Here is a 19,543-nt window from a genome sequence, read left to right on the forward strand (position 1 = left end):
TCTCTGGGGTCGCCAGAAACGTGATGTCACATGGGGTCACGAGCCAAAAAAGGGTTGGCAGCACTGCATTACCTTTACATTAGGTTGGTGATGGGTCTGGTTTCCAGTGATATGTGAAGTAATGTTTACGGTCATTTATAAAGGTTACGTTTAGCAAAACAAAGGTTAATTCATGCACGTTTCCACCCACTGCTCTCTAACTACTGCTTATTGGAGAGGGGTAAACAGCTGGGGTGAAAACACCCATAATCACAACATGATATGATTTGGTTTTTTTTAACCAAATGAGCTCCAGAGAAATCATGACCAATCACAATGATCCTTTTTAACTCTCAATATATTAAACAACCAAAGAGTCGTAACTGTAACGAGTTTCCTGTCTGTGGTAGAAGTTCTGTGTGAACACCTGAATGTCACTCAGGCTTCGTAGGGAACAAAATATACACATGAATCAACAGAAGTCTTTTCAGTCTAGTATTACTAGTGTGTAGTGTGACGGTATGAGCTGAGGCTATTAGAGATAACACAGCATAGGTCTAACACCTTGATGCGTGATTATTTTTCATTTAAACTGATGTGAATCAGCATACATTTGATCGATTTTTAACTGATTTGCGACGTATAGTTAAAAAGTCAAGTCATTGGTGCAAAATCCCAAAGAAGCGTAAAGAGCTGCCAGTTCATTGTATTTGCTCTTGCTTTCAGCCTTGTGTAAAGATTCTGTCTTCTTGCATTGTATGTAGGTTTTCTCCACTTTTTGTCTCTGGTTTACCGTCACATTCATTTTGGAGTGAATGTCAATGTCGCTGGTTGTGTTTATCCAAACGTCCCCTGAGGATTTGCTCAACACTCGTCCTTGCTTCCCATTGTTGTTGAAAATATACTGCATAGGTTCCTTGGAGTAGTGTAGGGGATGAGTGGTTTTCCCTCCCTGTGCTGAGGGTTTTGCACTATTTAACAAATGCTTCCTTCACATCCTCGTCACAGCTTGCAGCATTACAATTAGTAACCTCAACATATCGTCTCAGCTTTACAGCAAGCGCAGAGGTGCTACGTTTCTTAATCACCTCAGGATCGCAGCCTGTGAAAAGGAGGCAAAACACACACGTGTCAAGGGTAATTAAGGTGTCTTTTTTCCTGTATGCGAGTGTGTGTATGTGACTGAGGGAGGGGGTTCAGATTGGGATGTCCTTTTGAAGTCTCTCAGACACGTCTGCTATCAGCATAAAGAAAGTGGAAGTTTGTCACTCAGGGCTGTCGGGGCTTTATCTCGGTGTCACTGAAGGGCGTGATTGCATCACTCTAAAGAAAAAGTGGCAGAGGTGAGAGGAGATGGAAACTCATTAGCGTCTGAAAAAGCAACACACTCAGGCCTCCGCGCTCGTCTGAAGGCAGGTCTGGTTCCACTTTTTTCGTCCTCTCTCCTGTGCTGCATGGAGGACACACTGGGAGGTTCTCTCCAGGTTAACGTGTCGTTGCGTCAGGAAAGTCTCACTTAGTGTTTCTGTATCTGCAACTTTCCAAGGCTGCTCTTTGAGGTTGTTGTGAGGAATTCTGAAAGGAGAGTCCTACACGGTATTGCTCCCGCTGTCGTTGGGATGGAGGCGCGTGTTTGAACGAACCATAAATACGTCATTGTTTATGTCAGTTTTTCCATTCACATCTTGTTAAACTGGTTTGAAGCAGCTGCCGTTCACCAGGGTTGGTGTCTATCCAGAGTGTGTGTTCCTTGGTCTCTGCAGTGTTTGTCCAGGTACCCCAGCCTGGTGTCCTTCCACAGTCCAAAGACATGCAAATGAGGCTGAGATTAATGAGAGACACTTGATCAATTGACCATAGGTGCAGATTTGAATATGAATGGCTGCCTCTGTCTCGCTGCTTTGTCCTGTGGGTCTTTGTGCGGGAATGCAAATGTTCAAAGAAGTCAGTGTGGAGATTCTTCTGCCAGCCCCTGATCTCCAGTCAGTGTCCAATCAGGGGAGAAATGGAGCAGGAGAATATCTGTGTAGAACAGTCCCAGCAAGTGAATGGCTGAGTGTCCTGCTTCCAGTATGAAACAGTTCAGACTCAGCACCCACACATGAATCCTCTGGAGACCGTTGTTGTGAAGGTTTCCCACTTCAGTCGTCCCATGTGAACAGCAGACTACAGAGTAAAGTGCGGAGTCTCCTGGAAGTCTTCAGGCATGAATGGATTTTCTGAAAACAGCAATTTGACTGCATTCTTTGGTATCCCATCCACACAAGTGTATCTCACAGTAAAGAAAACACTAAAGTATTTTTAAAGCCTCCTAAAGACTTCTTTAAGTCTCCGGGAAGTGAGCCAAGAATGTTTGACTCTAACTCTATTGGTGTAGGGACCAGGGAAGGTTGGAGTTTTGAGACTTTGTTACATCTCAGTGGTTTGTGACAAATCATGTCTGTATCTGAGAAACTTTTATGAACAGTATAACTAACAGCTAAACTGATTTGCTCCCACAGAATTTGGTAGTGTGTGCCATCCGGCCTAGACCTGTGCAAATATTTCCACCCAGGTTCATGAGTTCAGGGAACTCCATATAAAGCAAGAAAACGGTCCTGAGTCATTGTCCAACAAGAGGAAAACTTTTATTCCTGCCTGTGTAATGACTAGGCCCAGTTAATGTTTTACATCAGTGATATGTGAGCAGTTTGTCCAGTGTTTATACTGACCATCCTTTAACGTCAGCGTCGGTCGACATCAGCTCCCCTCACGGCTCTGAAGAGCAGAAATTAAGCAAAGCAGCGATGCTTTTATTTGCATTAAGAGCACATTATGGAAGTGCTAATGGTTCGTGCGGATAAGCACAGCCAGCGCTTGAATGTGCTGTGATTGAGCTGCTTTCCAAACATTTGCCTTGGATTATTCTGCCGACCGACCATGTGTCGGAATACAAAGCCCTGCAAGAGTAGCAACGCACATTTCCCTGCGCTTAGCATAACCGCACTTTAGTGAAATCTTTGAACAATTGTCCGAGTCAAGCGCCTGAGAGCGAATGCAGAAACAGACTCTCAGACTACCTTTGCTTTGAATCTGCGTGCCATCGTATGCCTTTATGTCCCAGATATTCTTATACTGAACTCTCACCTGTCTGTTGTATACAGCCAGCCAACCCCAGACCCAATCTTCTAGCAATATCTGAAGCACCTGTCTATTAAAAATGGCTTTGAAAACGTCTTCCCTTCAGCCCATGCACATAATCTAATCCCTGCTTCACACTGAATTGTATCCTTTGTCTCCACCTCTGGATTAATATTGCCTCAGACGGAGCAGGCTGACCCTGTACGTACAGACAGAGGGCAGGTGTGCACACCAGCAGCTTTATATGTCGCCTCTAACCATATTCCATTCTAATTTTGCCGTGGTATAAGAGAGCAGAGAGATTTCGCACACACTGATCAATATAGGCCAAAGTCATTTGAGATGCTCACAACAGAATTAGTGGCACTGTGATTGGCAGGTTGGCAGTCCCGTGGATCGTCCCCACGAGACTGGGCTCCGTCAAAAAACCAAAGGAGAAAACAGAGATTTATCTGCGCACTAAAAATTTTATGCCTCCAAAATTTAATGATGAAGTCGTGAACCAATATTTTCAGACATTATCATGCACAGTACCCCACAGCAAAGGCTTTAAAACACAATTCTACTAAAGGGAGAAGAACCAGTCTCTAGGGGTGGATTTAGGAATTATTGTTTGCTCTCACTGTAGAAAGCAAAAGCCAACAGAGTTTCCCCTTATGGAAGGACCAGACTGTTATTTACCCCAAAAAGTAAAAAAAATATTTATTTTTTATCACTGTTTAAAAAAACGTCTCTACAGCTTTTGAATAAAAATAAAATATAAAAATACAAAAATAAATTTGTACTGTCAGAAAAATTGACAAAAAATAAGTTCAAACCTTGAGGTCAGAGCCTCAAACACAGAAAGTCAAAGTGGTGTTCTGATTTTGTTATTCCAGTAGTTCCCATTTCTTTAAGCTTCTGTAGTGTCGTCTAAAGCGTTCTCTGTGAATCGCTGTTACCGCATGTACAGCCATGAAGGCACTGTAACCTAAAATATGCTGCTTCCAAGTGCTATATTAGCATTAATGATTATGTAGCATGAAGCATTTATTTATGTTATATATTACTTTGGACAGTTCTTCCCAAAGGTCCTGTGTGGCGCCCTCTTTTGTAGGCAGACATCAATAACCTTTTAAAAAAACTCCACTGAACTGTGTTGAAAACACTGCCATTCCTACAGAATTGTTTTCCATCAAACAAGGAAAAAAAATAAAAATTACAGATCAGTGCTTTTTTCCCCCCTCTGGCACAAATAAAGAAAGTAACTCTGAAACTCAACAGCTCCTCAGTGCCCCCTGTGGGAGCCTGCCCCTTACTTTGGAAACACTAACCTAGGAGAAACGCAAGGCTTTCCTGCCAAGATCTAAAACAAAAACCCAGATGTTACATTTTCGGAGGCACACCCGATAACAATTAGTATCCATATGACATAATTATGCTAATACCGGCCGATAATATCATATGGCTCTACAAATTTACCTAAAAATGTAGCAGCCCTGCACAAAATAGATTTCATAATCTCTACAGATCCTTAACTGCAGTACAAATGCGGGAATATTGTAGTAGTATGTGGTGAAAAAGTCAGTTTTAATAGATTGGCTGTTATGTTTTATAATCAGGACACCAAGGTGCTAAAGTTTAGCCTGACTTCAGTCAAAACCAACTACCGTATTTCCCAGACTATAGTCGCTCTGGAGTATAAGTCGCACCAGCCAGCTATAGTGCCCTCTAGTGGCTGTCAGTGTGAAAATAATGAACATGTAAATTTGAAATTTGAAAGTGGACAACAGAAAAACACTGAGCTGTAACTATACAGAGCTCAGGCCTCATTTCCACTGGTTGAAAATGTTTAAAGCCAGAGTTGTTTTTTTTTTTGTGTGTCCTGTCTGAATGTGTTATATTAGTATTCAGTCACAGGTCAAACGTTTTGGGCTCATTTGTGTTGTTTATTTCTTCTGTTTTCTTTAATATAACTGTAAGTGCAACGATGTACTGGACCTTCATGTTTTGCCTGTTGATTTCTAAATGGGCAGAACCATTAGATGCACTACTGCCACCTACCAGTAGGCAGCGTGTGCATCAGTGTTATCGATATGATGGAAATTAGAAAGTGAACATTTCATTGAATGTGTTATTTTTCTGGGAATAATGAATCCAAAGGAATGCGATAAAGTTCCAGCCCTAACTATGAGCATCGGAGGTATCGGATTGACATCGGTACTGGACCTGAGTAACTTGTATCGAACCACCCTCTACTCTTGACTCAAAGGTTTCCCGTAATGTTGCTGCTGGAGGTGGATTTGTTTTCTGTTCCAGAATGCATATGTGGAGATACAGTGCTACGGCGCGCCGAGAACGCACGGGCAGGGGCGCCCTGGGAAAGGTGGAGGTGTAATTTCAGATGCACACTAACAGAGCAGAGCAGCAGTTATCTGAGCTCAGCCTTCAAAGAGCAGGAGCAGCGCAGTCACCAAGAGCAGCTGTGCCTCTCAGTCCTGTGTGAGCATGGAGGACGGGACTCTCCATGAGAAACACATGGATGTCTGGGGTAATTAGACGTCTTCACAGGATTGTAGACTTCCTGAAATGCAGACTGAGTGTGTGCGTGCGCGAGCGTGTGGATGTAACGGCATTCTGCTCCTTATGCTGTATCTACTTAAGAAGAGACATGGGATGTTTAAGCAGCTTACTGTAGCCCGGCTTTCCCCGTTGTACTGCTGCTCTTCTGATGGTTGGCTAATCTGACCCAGTGTCCAGAGGTCACGGCGATTACAGGGAGGTTAAGCCGTCTGAAAATGAAAGTGAAGCTAAGCCCCTCTTTAGGTAGTCCGCTCTCGCTTTAGTTTCTGCTCTGTTGCTGCCGTGTGAAATATGAATTTGAATGAGTCCAATCGCTGTCTTTACTTTGGTGAAATGTCAGTCTGCGCCAATGGCTCCGTTCTGAATGAAGCCAAACTGTGTTTTTATTCGTTAAAAGAATGTTAAAGACAATGAAGCTGAGGATCTTTATTGAGTTAATTTTGCTCAGTTAATAACCCTCTCATCAAGTGGCAGGGCTGTGGCACTCTGTGACCTTGATTGACTTAAATGATCTTTTCTGGACTACAAGTGTTGAAATGTGTGGAAATGACCATTTTTGGCCGGAGTGATGTATATTTTGGGGCAGTTTGTGGACTGTTTCTGGGGCGTCATTAAATATAATTTTGTAGCCAGCACTGATGGCTCTTTGGTTAGCATTTTTCATAGTTAGGTGTTACTATTACACTTAATAATTGGAGTTTCTTTTCCAAAGTTAACTGTCACCTGTTAACTGTTGGCTACTTCCATGTTAACCTTTAGCCACATTCTAACTACCTCTTAGCTGTTTTTACTGTTTTTGTTTTAGCTTACTCTGTGTCCTTAGCTAACTCTAATTCCAGTGTCATTTTTATGTATACTTTAACACTTTATTCTAGCTGGCTATGGTCTTTGTCAGGTTTTTTATGACCTTATGTCTAATTATGACATGTGACATTTCTTTATCTTTTGTCCATTTAGTAAATAAAACTGATACATTAATTTCCCCGTATCCTGTGCCTGCGTGTAGCCAATACTAGAAATATTTGAAGTCACTTCTTACTCCTGACCCTTCTGTGAAATCTGACCTCAAATTGCAGGAAAAATGAGGTTTGGTTCAGATACAGTTTCTCAAAGAAAATCTCAGTTTCGTGCAGCTTAATTTGCTGCATGAAGAAACTCTGACCTGGACAATAAAGCCATTAGCATTCAGTGTTTGTGACTTACATTTCCAAGGAAACCTGTTGTGTTGTGCACTGTGTGTTGGCGAGGGTCTCCGGGGGTGAGGAGGGGGGGATGTGGTCAGTGGCTTTTGTTTTCTGCAGCTGCACTTGGCTGATAGTGTCCTTCACTCTGAAGGTTAGCCAAAAAAAATCTGGCATGTCGGTGGTGTGAACATTTCCCACTGGTGTACCGCACTGGTGAAGTGGTTCTGTATGATGACATCAAATGAGGTCGGTGTTTCTGTAGCTGCTAGAACAACGTCAGTGAGGAATCTGGGATCTCTCCTACATTAGCTATCAGCCCTACAGTTTTAAATGCTGTCTGTGCTAATAAGTCAGTTGGATTAGTATCCAGTGCTTTGGGTTTAGCACCGTTGAATTACACGAGGGTCTTATCAGAGAACGGCCTGTCTTTCTGAGACAGCTCTCCAGGAAACTCTAGAGAACCTCAGGACATTGACTAATGTCTGATAGAACCTTCAGTCTATTGTGATCTTTGTGATTGTTTGGTGACTTTTTTCCAAAGCTCAGACATCATTGAACAAACTGTGTGCTGTGTTTCTGTGTGTGCCTCAGCCTGAGTCTTTCTGGTAAATGACTCCATTCTCCCACACATCAGCAGCAGTATTTAACCTTGGCAACATTTGTTCTGAAGTAGACTGTTTACGGGGAGGCAGACTGATTTAAGGACAAAAGCTTAAGGTGTTTTTTTTTTCTAAGCTAACTTTTGTTGTCTTTGAGTTATCATTGTGCTATGAATCTTGGAAATGGTTTAAATTAATAAAACACTTCTTAGGTAATTGTTTTAAACTCTATAAAATGTTATCAATGTGCAGTTATTTATCCTTTACCTTTTTAAGGGCAAATATTGATTGTCTGACTTGGATTCATGCTTATTCTCCAAAATAATAAGTATTTTTAACAACTCAAAATATAAATGTGAAGGTGTTCATTTGGAGCTGTATCGGTTCATTTCCTGACGTCGGTGTCTGTTATGTGGCTCTTAAATGACGTTTTATTTCCCCTGCGCTCAAACCTGTCTTTGACTTTGGACTTAATTTGCCAGTCAAATATATCATAAAACTGAGGGTGCAAGCACTGTGCCCACCTCACAGCCTCTACAATGAGAGCTGATTTGCAGTGTGATCTGTGGGTGGCCTTTTTCTTGTTCCGTACATCAGATGCTCAGCGACTGTGGGCGTCAGCGCCGCTGGCTGTATTTATGGGCTATAATGTGAAGCGTAGAGCCTCATTTCCTTCACAGGACCTTGCTTTTGGCAGCCGGTGCTTGGGAGAGCTCGGTGCACAGTGTAAGGCTATCATCAAGGACCACTGCCCCCTGTGATTTATCAGAAGGCTGTCGAGGTCCTGCCTTTCAGATGTCCCTCCGTTTTAAAGTGGCAGTAACCTTTAGAACTATATACTGTATATAGACATATACATGTCTATATATATACGTATATACAAACACACACAGTGTATATATATACATATATATATATATTTATGTGTGTATTTATGTGTATATAAATGTATACCGTGGAACCTACGGGGTTGAGCGGCTCCCTTTTCGAAGAAAGAAAAGCAGTTGTCTGGCGACAGTATTTGGGGAGAAAATAATTTGTGAGAAAGCGAAGGGAACATTAACAATCATGATATTTTTTCTCATGGTCTACACATATTCGTTTTGTTAGATATATACTGTATATACGTACACAAAATCAGATGTACTCTATACACGTACGTCTGATTTTGAGTGCTGTTGGATTCTGTGCGAGGCTGAAATACGATGATGACTTTCCTTCGCCCGGAATGGAGTCTGCATTCGTCCTACGCCTGTTTTCAGCCGGGCGTCATGTCAGCGCGGCCGTTCCTAAATGAAACACGTCCTCTTCTTGGGTAATGACAAGGCGCTTGGACACTTCACATGCTGCTCTAATGGAACGACAGAGGCTAATTGGTGTGCTGACCTTGTCCCTGCCTGTGTGTGTGTGTTTCCAGGCGTCCGCGCCGCTCGGTTTTACAGTTATATTTCCAGCAGCGTGTTCATGTGTGAGCACACAGGAAGTAGACCCCCGTCTCTACACCGGCATTTGGCATCAGGTGTGAATTTTCTGAAGCAGATGGGCTGTGACAGGTGTGAGAGGGGAGGCCTCTACCTCAGACCTCATCACTGGATGGAGTTGTTTCCATAGAACTGGACGAATGAGTGTTGAAGCACATCTTTTTTTTTTATTTGGAAGATTGAAGTCTGGGGTAAAGGACCGGCCTGATCTGCTTCAATGGGTTTGGTCTTTAGTGGAGTGGAGTCTTTCTGAACTGACCTTAGTGCACTTGGTATTAAAGCAGGATGCAAGTCGTCCCACGTGAGACAAATCTAAAAGACTGACGCTCCATCCTTCAGCTCCCCTCGTAACATTAGTGATGGCTAATTGTGGGAGGGTTTTGTTTTTGGAGGCACTTTGTATTTTAGGGGCAAATAATTATCTGGATGATGAAGGAGTCAGGACCAGAGGCGTGTGCTTGTTTTATGTGATATTAACTAAAATAATGAATTCCAACATAAATCATTGTTAAATCATCTTATATAAACAGTTCCAGCAGTTTCTCTGATTTAAGTCCATCCATATCAACCAGTCCACCAACCGTGTCATTCAGGGTGAAATGTTCGTCTTCACACACAGTCAAAGATATACAGCAAATATTTGATCCTGATGCACCAGATGGTTTGTAGCATTTGACCATCTGTGGGTTTTTTGTTAGAAAGTGTTCCAAACAAGGCAGAGACTCTCAAAATATACTTGGCAGGTAATTGTGTGAACCATCTGTCTCAGGGCTGTCAGATTTTTCCAGAAAGTACAAGAAAATTTTATGACACTCTCTGCCTTTGATTCACAACATCTAACATGCCGTATTTCAAGTTGTCCCGGCAGTTGAGCGTGGTTAACTTCCCTGGAGTAGGCTTTTGTTTGCTTACGTTAGCAGTATCGGTTTAATCATTTGTTTGAATCTGTGTGAATCAGAAGTCAGTTGGAAGTGTGTGTCACAGAAAAACAAACAAACAAACCTATTGTTCTGATTTCCCCTTCAACTACTTCATCACTCAATATGGATATTAGTTACTTTCTGCAGTGCTTTACTAGTCCATTGGTCTAACCAGAATCACATGCTAACACCAAATAGCATGACGTCTTTTTGAGGGATGTAAAAGTGGGTGAACGACACTGTTAGAGAAGCATTAATCCCCTGACAGCAACGCTGCCAAAAGCTAGGGTGTTGTTTTGCCGTTAGCAATGGAGAACCATCACACCATCGGTTTCTAGTGATCTTGAGCCCAAATTTCTAGGACTAGGAATATTTAAAATTGTGTTTAGATATTTTGAATTTTTTTTAATGGAATATTCCGTGCCCTTGTTTTGTTGCAAAAAAGCTGTAAGTGATGCCGTAAAGCTACTACACCAAGTGTGTTAACGTCTACATTTGTGAGACCAGAATCCTGAATGATTTATGAACAGCCTCAGATATAGTGCATGTAAGCTGGGGGGAGAGAGTTCTCCTGAAGTTACTAAAAAATTTAGTTCACAGCTTTTCTGTCACAGCGCATTTAAAAGCCGCACAAGTTTTTAAGGTCAAACCTTTACACTTGATTAAGCAAATAAATTATCCTTTTTAAAAGCAAGCGTGAGAAATGCCAGGCTGTGAAGGAAGGGCGCGAAAAGAAAGAAAAAACAGATAAAAGGGTGTGGGGGGGGTGCGGGGGGGGGTTTCTGAGGGCAACGAAGAGCAGAGCGGAGGAAGAATGAGGTTATATGACATGCTATCACAGCACAGAGTCCACTGATTACACTGCGGCAAAGTAATAAATACCACAGGATAATTCACGAGCGTCTGCGGAACAATGAGTATTGATGAGTATTTAGCTGCTCAGATAGAATATCTTCTTATTACACACTGGTTGATGCGCCGACATAATTGGTTAAGTCTATTTATAAATGGAATTGATGGGAGGGGGGTGTGGTAATGGTCTCATTAAAGTTTAAGGAAGGGCCTGGTTTAAATTTTCAATGCTTTGCTTTTTATAATCAGGAGAGGAGAGGGGAGAATGGAGTCATGTTTTATATAAAAAAAACTCTTTTAGTGAAAATATAACTAACATATAAGATACTTAAACATATCTTGATGCGGTATTGTATATAGTTTTGATTTATTTTTACAAGATGGCTGGACTTACACTAAATAATTTATAGTTTGGTATGGGTTAATTTTGGTTTTGTCTTCTTCTATCGTTGCATCTCATTGTTAGCTAATTTAATAGCTTATTCATTTTTAGTCATTTACTCATCATTTAGAGCATATGTGTCAAACTCAAGGCCTGGGGGCCAAATGCGGCCCGCCAAGCCATTTTATGTGGCCCCCGGCTAGTACCACCCTTTACCCATGACCTATTATTTTAAACATATATATATATATAATTTTGCCAGCTTATCTTTAAATAAAAAAAGGTAAATGGATATGAAATGGACTGGATTGCCTTTGAATGAAGTAAAATAGTAAAAATTAAGTACATTTTGTCACTGTGTGCCCGGTACCAAATGATCTGTGGACTTGATGTAATGGTCTGCGAACCAGGGGTTGGGGACCCCGGCTCTATACAGTCTTCCATTTACAATCGGCCCTTCAAGGGGAACTGTATTGCTGAAGTTGTAAAAAATGAGTTTGACACCTCTGATAGATCATGTTAAAAGTGAGGGTGAGAAACTGCAGTTCTTTTATGGCCCTGACTGAACTGTACCCAGGTTTGAATCATGTGATGAAGATCTAATCTGCTGCTGGCGATTGGCTGTAATGTTGCATGATTTGATTTCTAGCATTCAGAAACAAATATATACGTGGTTACCAGCCGTGTTTTATGGTTACGCCCACAGACGGGGTTCAGTGTCAGGAACTGGAGTTGTGAAGCGAGCTGAAGTGTTGGTTACCTCCAATACGTTCGTCAGTGAATCTGACGACAACAGCTGCAACGGCTGCTCGGTGAACAACCCTCTGATCAACACCATGTTATCATTACTGTGAGCTGCTGTCGCTCAGACACACGATGGAGTGGTGTATGTGTATATTGCTTTAGGAACTCTCAGTCCTCGCATATGTCTTGATTTATTGACTACGTGAGGCGGTGATTCGTATTCGTAACTCAACGAGTTGGAGTTAAGTAACAGTCCAAAAAGAGGCGTTACAGCTGAGTACTGAAGTCTCCATGGTTGAAGTCTGAGTGTTCCATTCCAAAAGTATAAGTCTGTGCCACAACACCGTCATGGGTTCACAACAGCTAACGTGATGATTCATTGTCAAATGTATTTCATAACTTCACCTCGACATGTTTGGACAGAGTTGTAGTTCTGGCTCATTATGACATCGGTCCAGATTAGTCAGTTAAACAAATTGCGACCTTCCCTAACCAGTGGCTACACAATGTGCACATTCCAGCCTAGTAGGTGGCGTTACAACACCTAATGGTCTTTTTCAAGAGGCGTAGAAAATGCCACGCAATTAAAATGTAACATCTGCAGTTGCTCTGTGATTTTTGCACCAGTCTGTGTAGGCAAATTAAAAGGTTGTGTCTCGTTCTGTTAATTAGTTGTAAAAATGCAAATGCGGTGGTCCAAAACAGAGAAGGTGACAATGGAGGAGATGGAAAAAAATGATTTTTTTTTTTTTAATCAGATGGGTGTCCAGTGGTTGTCACTGATTTGGTCTAATTAACTGTTCTTCTTCCAACATGGGAAGTGCTCACGAGGCTGACAATATTCAGATTTTGAGCAGTGACAAATGATGGATTTTTAATGGGCCGAAAATGACAGGCAGTTGTTACTGAAGATTAATTTCAGACATCGGCAGTCGAAGAGTCGAAGTAATCATCCACGTTTGCATTTAAACACATGTATATTGTACGTTTACGCTAGTGCTTTTGCAGGAGATCACAGCAGCTGTAATTACCACTGAATTATGCCCTCAACCATTGGAGATAAAGTTATGAAGCAGATAAAAACATGTCTGATGAATTCCCTGTCAACCATTTGTGCGTGTTCATTAGAAAAATTGTGGTAAATGAGATCAAAGTGAAAGTGCCGCAGGACAGATGTGGTGCCGTGGAACATTTCAAGCCCACAGTCTGACTGTTTTCAGCACAACGACTTGTAGTTGTTTTTATTGTTATCATCCTGGCAGATCATTCAAAGCAGCACCAGGTACACTGCAGGAGAAGGAGAAGACTCGCGCTGACTGCTTCAAGTCTGTACTCGTCAGTGAGCTCAGGCACAGAGAGGAATGTTAGCCTTTTTTCTCCTAGTGAGCTCTGTGAACCCTTCATGACAGACATGTTCAAAGTCTGGCCTGAGGACCAGCTGTGGTACTTGGATGGAGAGGTCCATTAGCATTCTGACAATTCTTAGTATTACTTCACTTGATGACCTGCCGTCAAGGAACATGTTTTTGTTTAAATACAGGATGCTAAACCTATGCTAATAGCTCAGTTTATGCAATTAGCAACTACCAATGAGGAGGATGTGATAACCGCTACACTAATCTTTTTATAATTTTTATTTTTGCCTTGACAAGGTTGAGCTATTTATACTATAGGTTAAGCTATATATATTATAATATAATAATATTGCTAATGTTTTAGCTGGTTTTGTTTTTATCTTTTAGTGATTTTTGATTTGGCCAATCTTAAGCTTTTTTTTAAGTCTAATAAATATCATTTGAATTTTTTTTTAAATGTTGGCATAATTTTAGTTGTTATTGTAACAATTTTTGCAACTTTTGGAGAGTAATTTCATCCCTTGGTTTTTGTCTTAATTTCTTGTTATTCTACCTGACCTGCATTAGATATTATGAAACTAAAGAATAGTTTTTCTTTAAATAATTTTTTTTTTTTTTTTTTTTTGCTCCAATGGTTTCGACCACTTAACGTTAAATTGTGTCTCTGTACATTTTGGCTTTAAATGAATCTTTTGTTGGCGACTTCAAAGCAGTCATCTGATAACATGTCCCAGTGTGTACAGTGTGTGATTGACAGTCGGTTCCATGGCTGGAATGAGGTGCGCGGCCTGCAGTGTGTGATCTCGACTCCGCTTGTTTATCACTAATGGTGGGGAGGCAGCTGATTTACTGCTGGTATTAGCTCAGTCCGTTGGTACTACAGTACTTACACACACATACAGATGCACTCATTCACATTCTTTTCCCTCCGATAAACAAGAGATGCACACGATAATGCAATATTAACTCTTGTCTTCACACGGTTCAAGGAAAAACCCCTGAAATGACAGCGGGGGCCGCACTTACATCTGGGTGCACAGGCAGCACAGCTGAATGTAGGTCACAGAATCAGGCAGATGTAGGGGGAGGAGAGAAGGTGAGCTCTCGAAGTGGAAGGAAAGGGAAAAGGAACCCTCTCATTATGTCATCATGTCGGAGCAGCAGCAGGATTAGGGCAGGATATATCATTTTTCTCCCTTCTCCCAGCTCTGCCTCTGGTCCTAACGTTCCTGTCGATGAGCTCTGCGGGGGTTGTGGATTTTTCTCACCGTCTTCACCATGGTCTTTTCATTTTTACCCTTGAAGCACAGGTTCAGCTCTGAGACAATTCATACAGATGGACATCTTTATGAAGATAGCTTAAATAGAAACACACAAAAAAAAGGAGATAGGAGACCTAGTAGCATCGGTCTTGTGGGTACATTGTGTACCTGGGGAACTCAAGCTCACAATCCTACAAAAATGTCAGAAAACATCACATATTTTCTTCTTATTTTCACTATGTAATAATTATTATGTTTTTAACATAAGAATAATATTAACAAACATGATTTTAGCACTGTCAAAAACCTGTCCATTCTGTGCTAGCAGGTTTGATAACAGGCGCAAACCGCCAGGTCTACACAGACTAGGACTATGTTGTCGTGCTGCTGTTGCAGCTGTCACATGGTGTGTTCAGGTGCCTTCGGAAACGTGTGTATCTGCGTTGAACGGTTGAGCGCAAATGGTTATAAAAATAAATTGAATCCAAATAATTCCGTTAGATTCTCGTTCTCGTTTACTGTTGATTTTATACTGTAAAATGTTTTTCTATTTGTATTTCTGCTTCTAGCTCCTTCAAAGCTGCACTTCCACAACCACGTGGCTAGGTCTTTCCACTCTCACTTTATGGCACCACATTATCAGCTGCATCGACAGACATTAATTAGACGCGTCTTGGTTGTTCCACGACTCTGATCGGATATTTGTACACGTTAAACCCTAACTGTTGAGGTTCAGAGGGGGTTGTTTTGCCCCCAGGAACGGGGGGTGGGGGGGAGTGTAAGATGTTTCCTCACTGTAGCTGAAGCGTGCAAGATGTGATAAATGTAACGGGCCCTCAGCAGAGAACCAAACGCTGTTGGTATAATTACCTCGGCTGAAGCCTAATGTCTTACACTGTAATGACCTCATCGCCTCTGGAGGCAGCGGCGGGTCGACCAGGAGCGGGGTCTTCATTATGAGAGGAAGCAGCGAGTCACTTAGCCCGTCCGTGTCTCTGAGCTCCAGTTTCTCCCTCCTCTTTAATGTCCTCCTCAGTCTCTGGGCTCCTGTCGTGTCTGATCTGGAAGTACATCAGTTTGCTTTGTGTGGTGAAATATTACGCTCACGGCATCGGCTCATGTTGGAGCAGTGACACACAAATGGTTTCCAGATCGATATCGGTATCAATACCTGTGTACTGTAAGTACCTCTGCAGCATTAGTGGCAGGTTTGGTTTCTGTCACCGCCGGTGTGTTTTGGTGTGACAGGTTACATGACTGTGACTGTGGACTCCAATGTGAAGGAATTGGTACGAGAGCAGACGGGTGTTGATGAGATCATTCAGTGTGAGGTGGTGCAACACACCACAACAATCACCTCAACGCACCGTCTTGTCTTGACGGTGCGTTTCATGACGTGAGGTTAAATGCTAATGTGTTCAGAATGTTCCGTCGGCTTCACTCCAGCTCTGTTGACATAATATTTGGAAATTCCAGATTTAATTTCAAGTGGAGAAACAAAGGAAATAGATCATAATAATAATTTATTAGCTTCGTGACATCAAAATTAAGTAATATAAAATAGAAAAGTTAATAGATTTTTTTTCATGTTTTTCAAACATAAAGTTGTAAAAACAAAATCCGGAGATTACACAGAAGTAAATCAGTTGTTGAGGCCCTTTTTTAACATTAAATACTGCAGTAAGAAAAGCTTTAAGGTAAGCTGTTTGTTAATATTTGCAGTATTTGATGTTTTCTGGTTGTACTATCATAATACTGCAACATTTCATTTTCTTAATCCTACAGAGAAAGCCTTCTTTGCTTACCTGACAGGTTCTCTTCAGCTCTAAGGTGGACTAAACAGTATACAATGGGATGTTTCCAGCCTGTAGACGCACTTTCATCCTGTTCTGGCAGTAAAACAGTGGCCGTAGAGTTCAGTACACTCACCTCTGGCTATGCCTGTACTGTAGACAAAATGAAAATACTACGACAGGGAGCTGCAGGCCTCGCTGGGACTTAAAAAATGTGATTACTTTAAGAAAAAATCCATAAATTCACTTACTCGGTTTTCCTATTTTCTTATTTTTCTCCTTGTTGTGTCTGCCCCTTAAACTGATTTTGTGTCATATTCATCGGGGTTTTTTTTTTTCCTGTTGTAGGAGGTGAATTCACATTAGTCTGATCTTGTTATTCGCTCACTGACAGAAGCAGAGTAAAAGGCTGATGTTATTGCCTGGACTGTGCTTCGGGTTAAATAAATTAAAGGTAAAACGTTGAATTAATCAAGAGCAAACTGCTTTTGCCCGCAGCGGTGAAACTCTAATAATGAATAATGATCCTGGCAAGACATTTTATAACTTTATTTACTTTTTAATCCATTTCCCATCAGCAGTTTAGAGTCTGATAAGAACAGGAAGAACAGCTTGTGGGGCTTTTAGCTCAGGTTCTGCTTACATGGCAGCAGTTGTGCACACTAGTTTGCATCAGTTTTTTTCAGCGATTTATTTAGGAAGTACTTCGCTCATTATTTTACTTTTATTATTTTTAATTTAGCATTAAATTTAAATTTAGCGCATTAAAAAACAACCGACACAGAACTTCAGCCATATGATCTACATTACACTAGATAAAGCAATGATCTCTGTTGATGTGGCTGGACAGAGCAGTTGGCAACTAATAAATAAATGTCATAATGAGATCAAAACACTGTATTAAAGAATGTAGCATAAGCAGCAGGATCACACTGTGTTGTTTTTACCACTACAGATCACCAGATCACATCAACCTTAGCGAACGTTAGACTAGGACATAGGAAATTTGAAGATAACACAGGACACAGGAGTGGGAGAGCCGTTCTGCTGTTAGTGTACGTCAGGCATCATTAGGACAATGCAAGAATTCAAATCTTCAGCGGCACTGACTGGTTGGCCACCCCAGGTCACCATACTTTGTTCAACCGATCATTAGTTTTGTTTAACGTTCATCATAAATTTAACAGAAGCAGGAGACATTAATGAAAACGTATCCCTGCATCATTTTAGATCAACATCAGCTCCTCACTCGTCGTCACTCTCATCGTGCCACAGGCCTGTGTGTGCTGTAGCCGCTGTAGTTTGGGGTCTGGGGGCTGCTGCTGCTGCTGCTACTGCTGCTGCTGCTGCTGCTCCTGCTGCTGCTGCTGCTGCTCCTGCTGCTGCTGCTGCTGCTCCTGCTGCTGCTGCTGCTGCTGCTGCTCCTGCTGCTGCTGCTGCTGCTCCTGCTGCTGCTGCTGCTGCTCCTGCTGCTGCTGCTGCTGCTGCTGCTGCTGCTGCTCCTGCTGCTGCTGCTGCTGCTCCTGCTGCTGCTGCTGCTGCTCCTGCTGCTGCTGCTGCTGCTCCTGCTGCTGCTGCTGCTGCTGCTCCTGCTGCTGCTGCTGCTGCTCCTGCTGCTGCTGCTGCTGCTCCTGCTGCTGCTGCTGCTGCTGCTGCTCCTGCTGCTGCTGCTCCCAGACAGACCACTTATCATCCTGGAGCTGTGAACAGGGACACCACGCTGCAACACTTTTAATTTTATAGTCACCTGAACTCAAATTAATTAGTTGATTAGCTGAAAGCAAAGCAGTCCCCCGTCACAGCTGCTCTATAATGAGATATGCGGCTTCTTTTTTTTCAAGTTTCACATTTAACTGGAGAGATGGGCGGCGCAGCGGCACCAGGAGAGTGCCACGTCTGTTGGCCGTGATCGTCTGTGGATCTGCTTCACGGTGACACACGAGCAGTTTCTGGACGGCTCTGGGACAGAGTGTTGTTTTCACTGTGCACAAATCCATACAGCGTCGACCGTCACATGTTATAGCACGGAGTATATTTCTTCCTCCGGTGCACGTGCACGCCAAACACAAAGACAGAGAGCGCAGCAAGAGCATTGACTGGAATATGTGTTGGCTTGAATCAGTGCCCACCAGAGTGGAGATGATATTTTACTGTGTGGGTGAGTGGAGAGGGGGGTGAGGGAGAGACAGATAGAAATGAAGTAGAGAAAAAAAAAGAGAGAGAGAGAGAGACCTAGACACTGAGAGGGTGAGACAGGACAACACAGAAACAGGAGATGGAGACAGAAAAGAACCTGATAAAGACAGTCAGAGGGAGGAGGAGAGGTAGAGACAGGCTGAGATGGAGACACTGTGAAAAGAGACATGGACAATGAGGGACAAATATGGGGGGCACATGCTTATTATGAAAGACGCTTAGAAGGTCGAAGAGAGACGAGAGAAAATCAGAAAAAAATATTTATTACATGAACATGAGCTGTCCTTATAAATGTATTTCAGTCTACAGATGAAAGGTTTGACCACTTCACTTCAGCTCCTTTACACTGGACAGAAGTGTTTGTCCCACCAAGTCAGTTTGACGTCTTTCTCTGTCTGGCACCAGGAATTGTATTTATTTTTTATTTTTTATGCGTCGTTTCTTTTTTCGGTAGTGTTTCTTTGTGAAACCTTTTCATAAGAGCGTCTCTGTCCTCCACCCCCGCCTCTCCATCTGTGCCACACATTTTGTTGTTTCTCTACATTTAGTCAAGCACACCTCCTGATTACTGCCAGGTGAGGCGGCTCATTTGCACACACACACACACACACACTCACACATGCTTGGGATGCACACCTCAGGCCACTCATGTGCACGCTGGACTCCTGTGTGGCAGTGATGCGTACAACATGTATATACAATGTTGGACTGCTCAACGATGATGCTGTATTGGATTTCAGATGGTTTCCTGTTTTTATCATCTCTCTTCTATAGAAGTGGCAGTGTTTCTAATGAACCCCGTACGGACACACGTTACTGAAGAGTAAAACTGGACTTCAGCATCAATATGAGATCAGACAACTGGGTATTTAGTGTGGGGAGGAAGTTATTTGATATTTTGTTTTTGAAAAATCCCATTAACTCAAAGAAAAAAAGTCCAAATTCTTTATGGAGCAAAAACAGCAGGAAACCCAGCAGTGTGCTGGTGTGGTGTTAGCTCTGGGCTTAGCATTACTAGAGGTACAGATAAAAACATCCTCACTGGTCATTTTTACATCCTTCCTTCCTTCCTTCATTCATTCCTGCCTTCCTTCCTTCCTTCCTTCCTTCCTTC

The 19,543-nt window shown here is 42.2% G+C and overlaps 1 protein-coding gene across 1 annotated transcript in view; it reads left to right on the plus strand.

Moving 5' to 3' along the window:
* Nucleotides 1-19,543, plus strand: part of st6gal2a (ST6 beta-galactosamide alpha-2,6-sialyltranferase 2a) — an 83,174-nt gene that overhangs the window by 27,701 nt on the left and 35,930 nt on the right. The window lies entirely within an intron of this gene.

The sequence above is a fragment of the Cynoglossus semilaevis genome, chromosome 16 (genome assembly GCF_000523025.1).
Source record: "Cynoglossus semilaevis isolate Cse_v1.0 chromosome 16, Cse_v1.0, whole genome shotgun sequence".
Lineage (NCBI taxonomy): Eukaryota > Metazoa > Chordata > Actinopteri > Pleuronectiformes > Cynoglossidae > Cynoglossus > Cynoglossus semilaevis.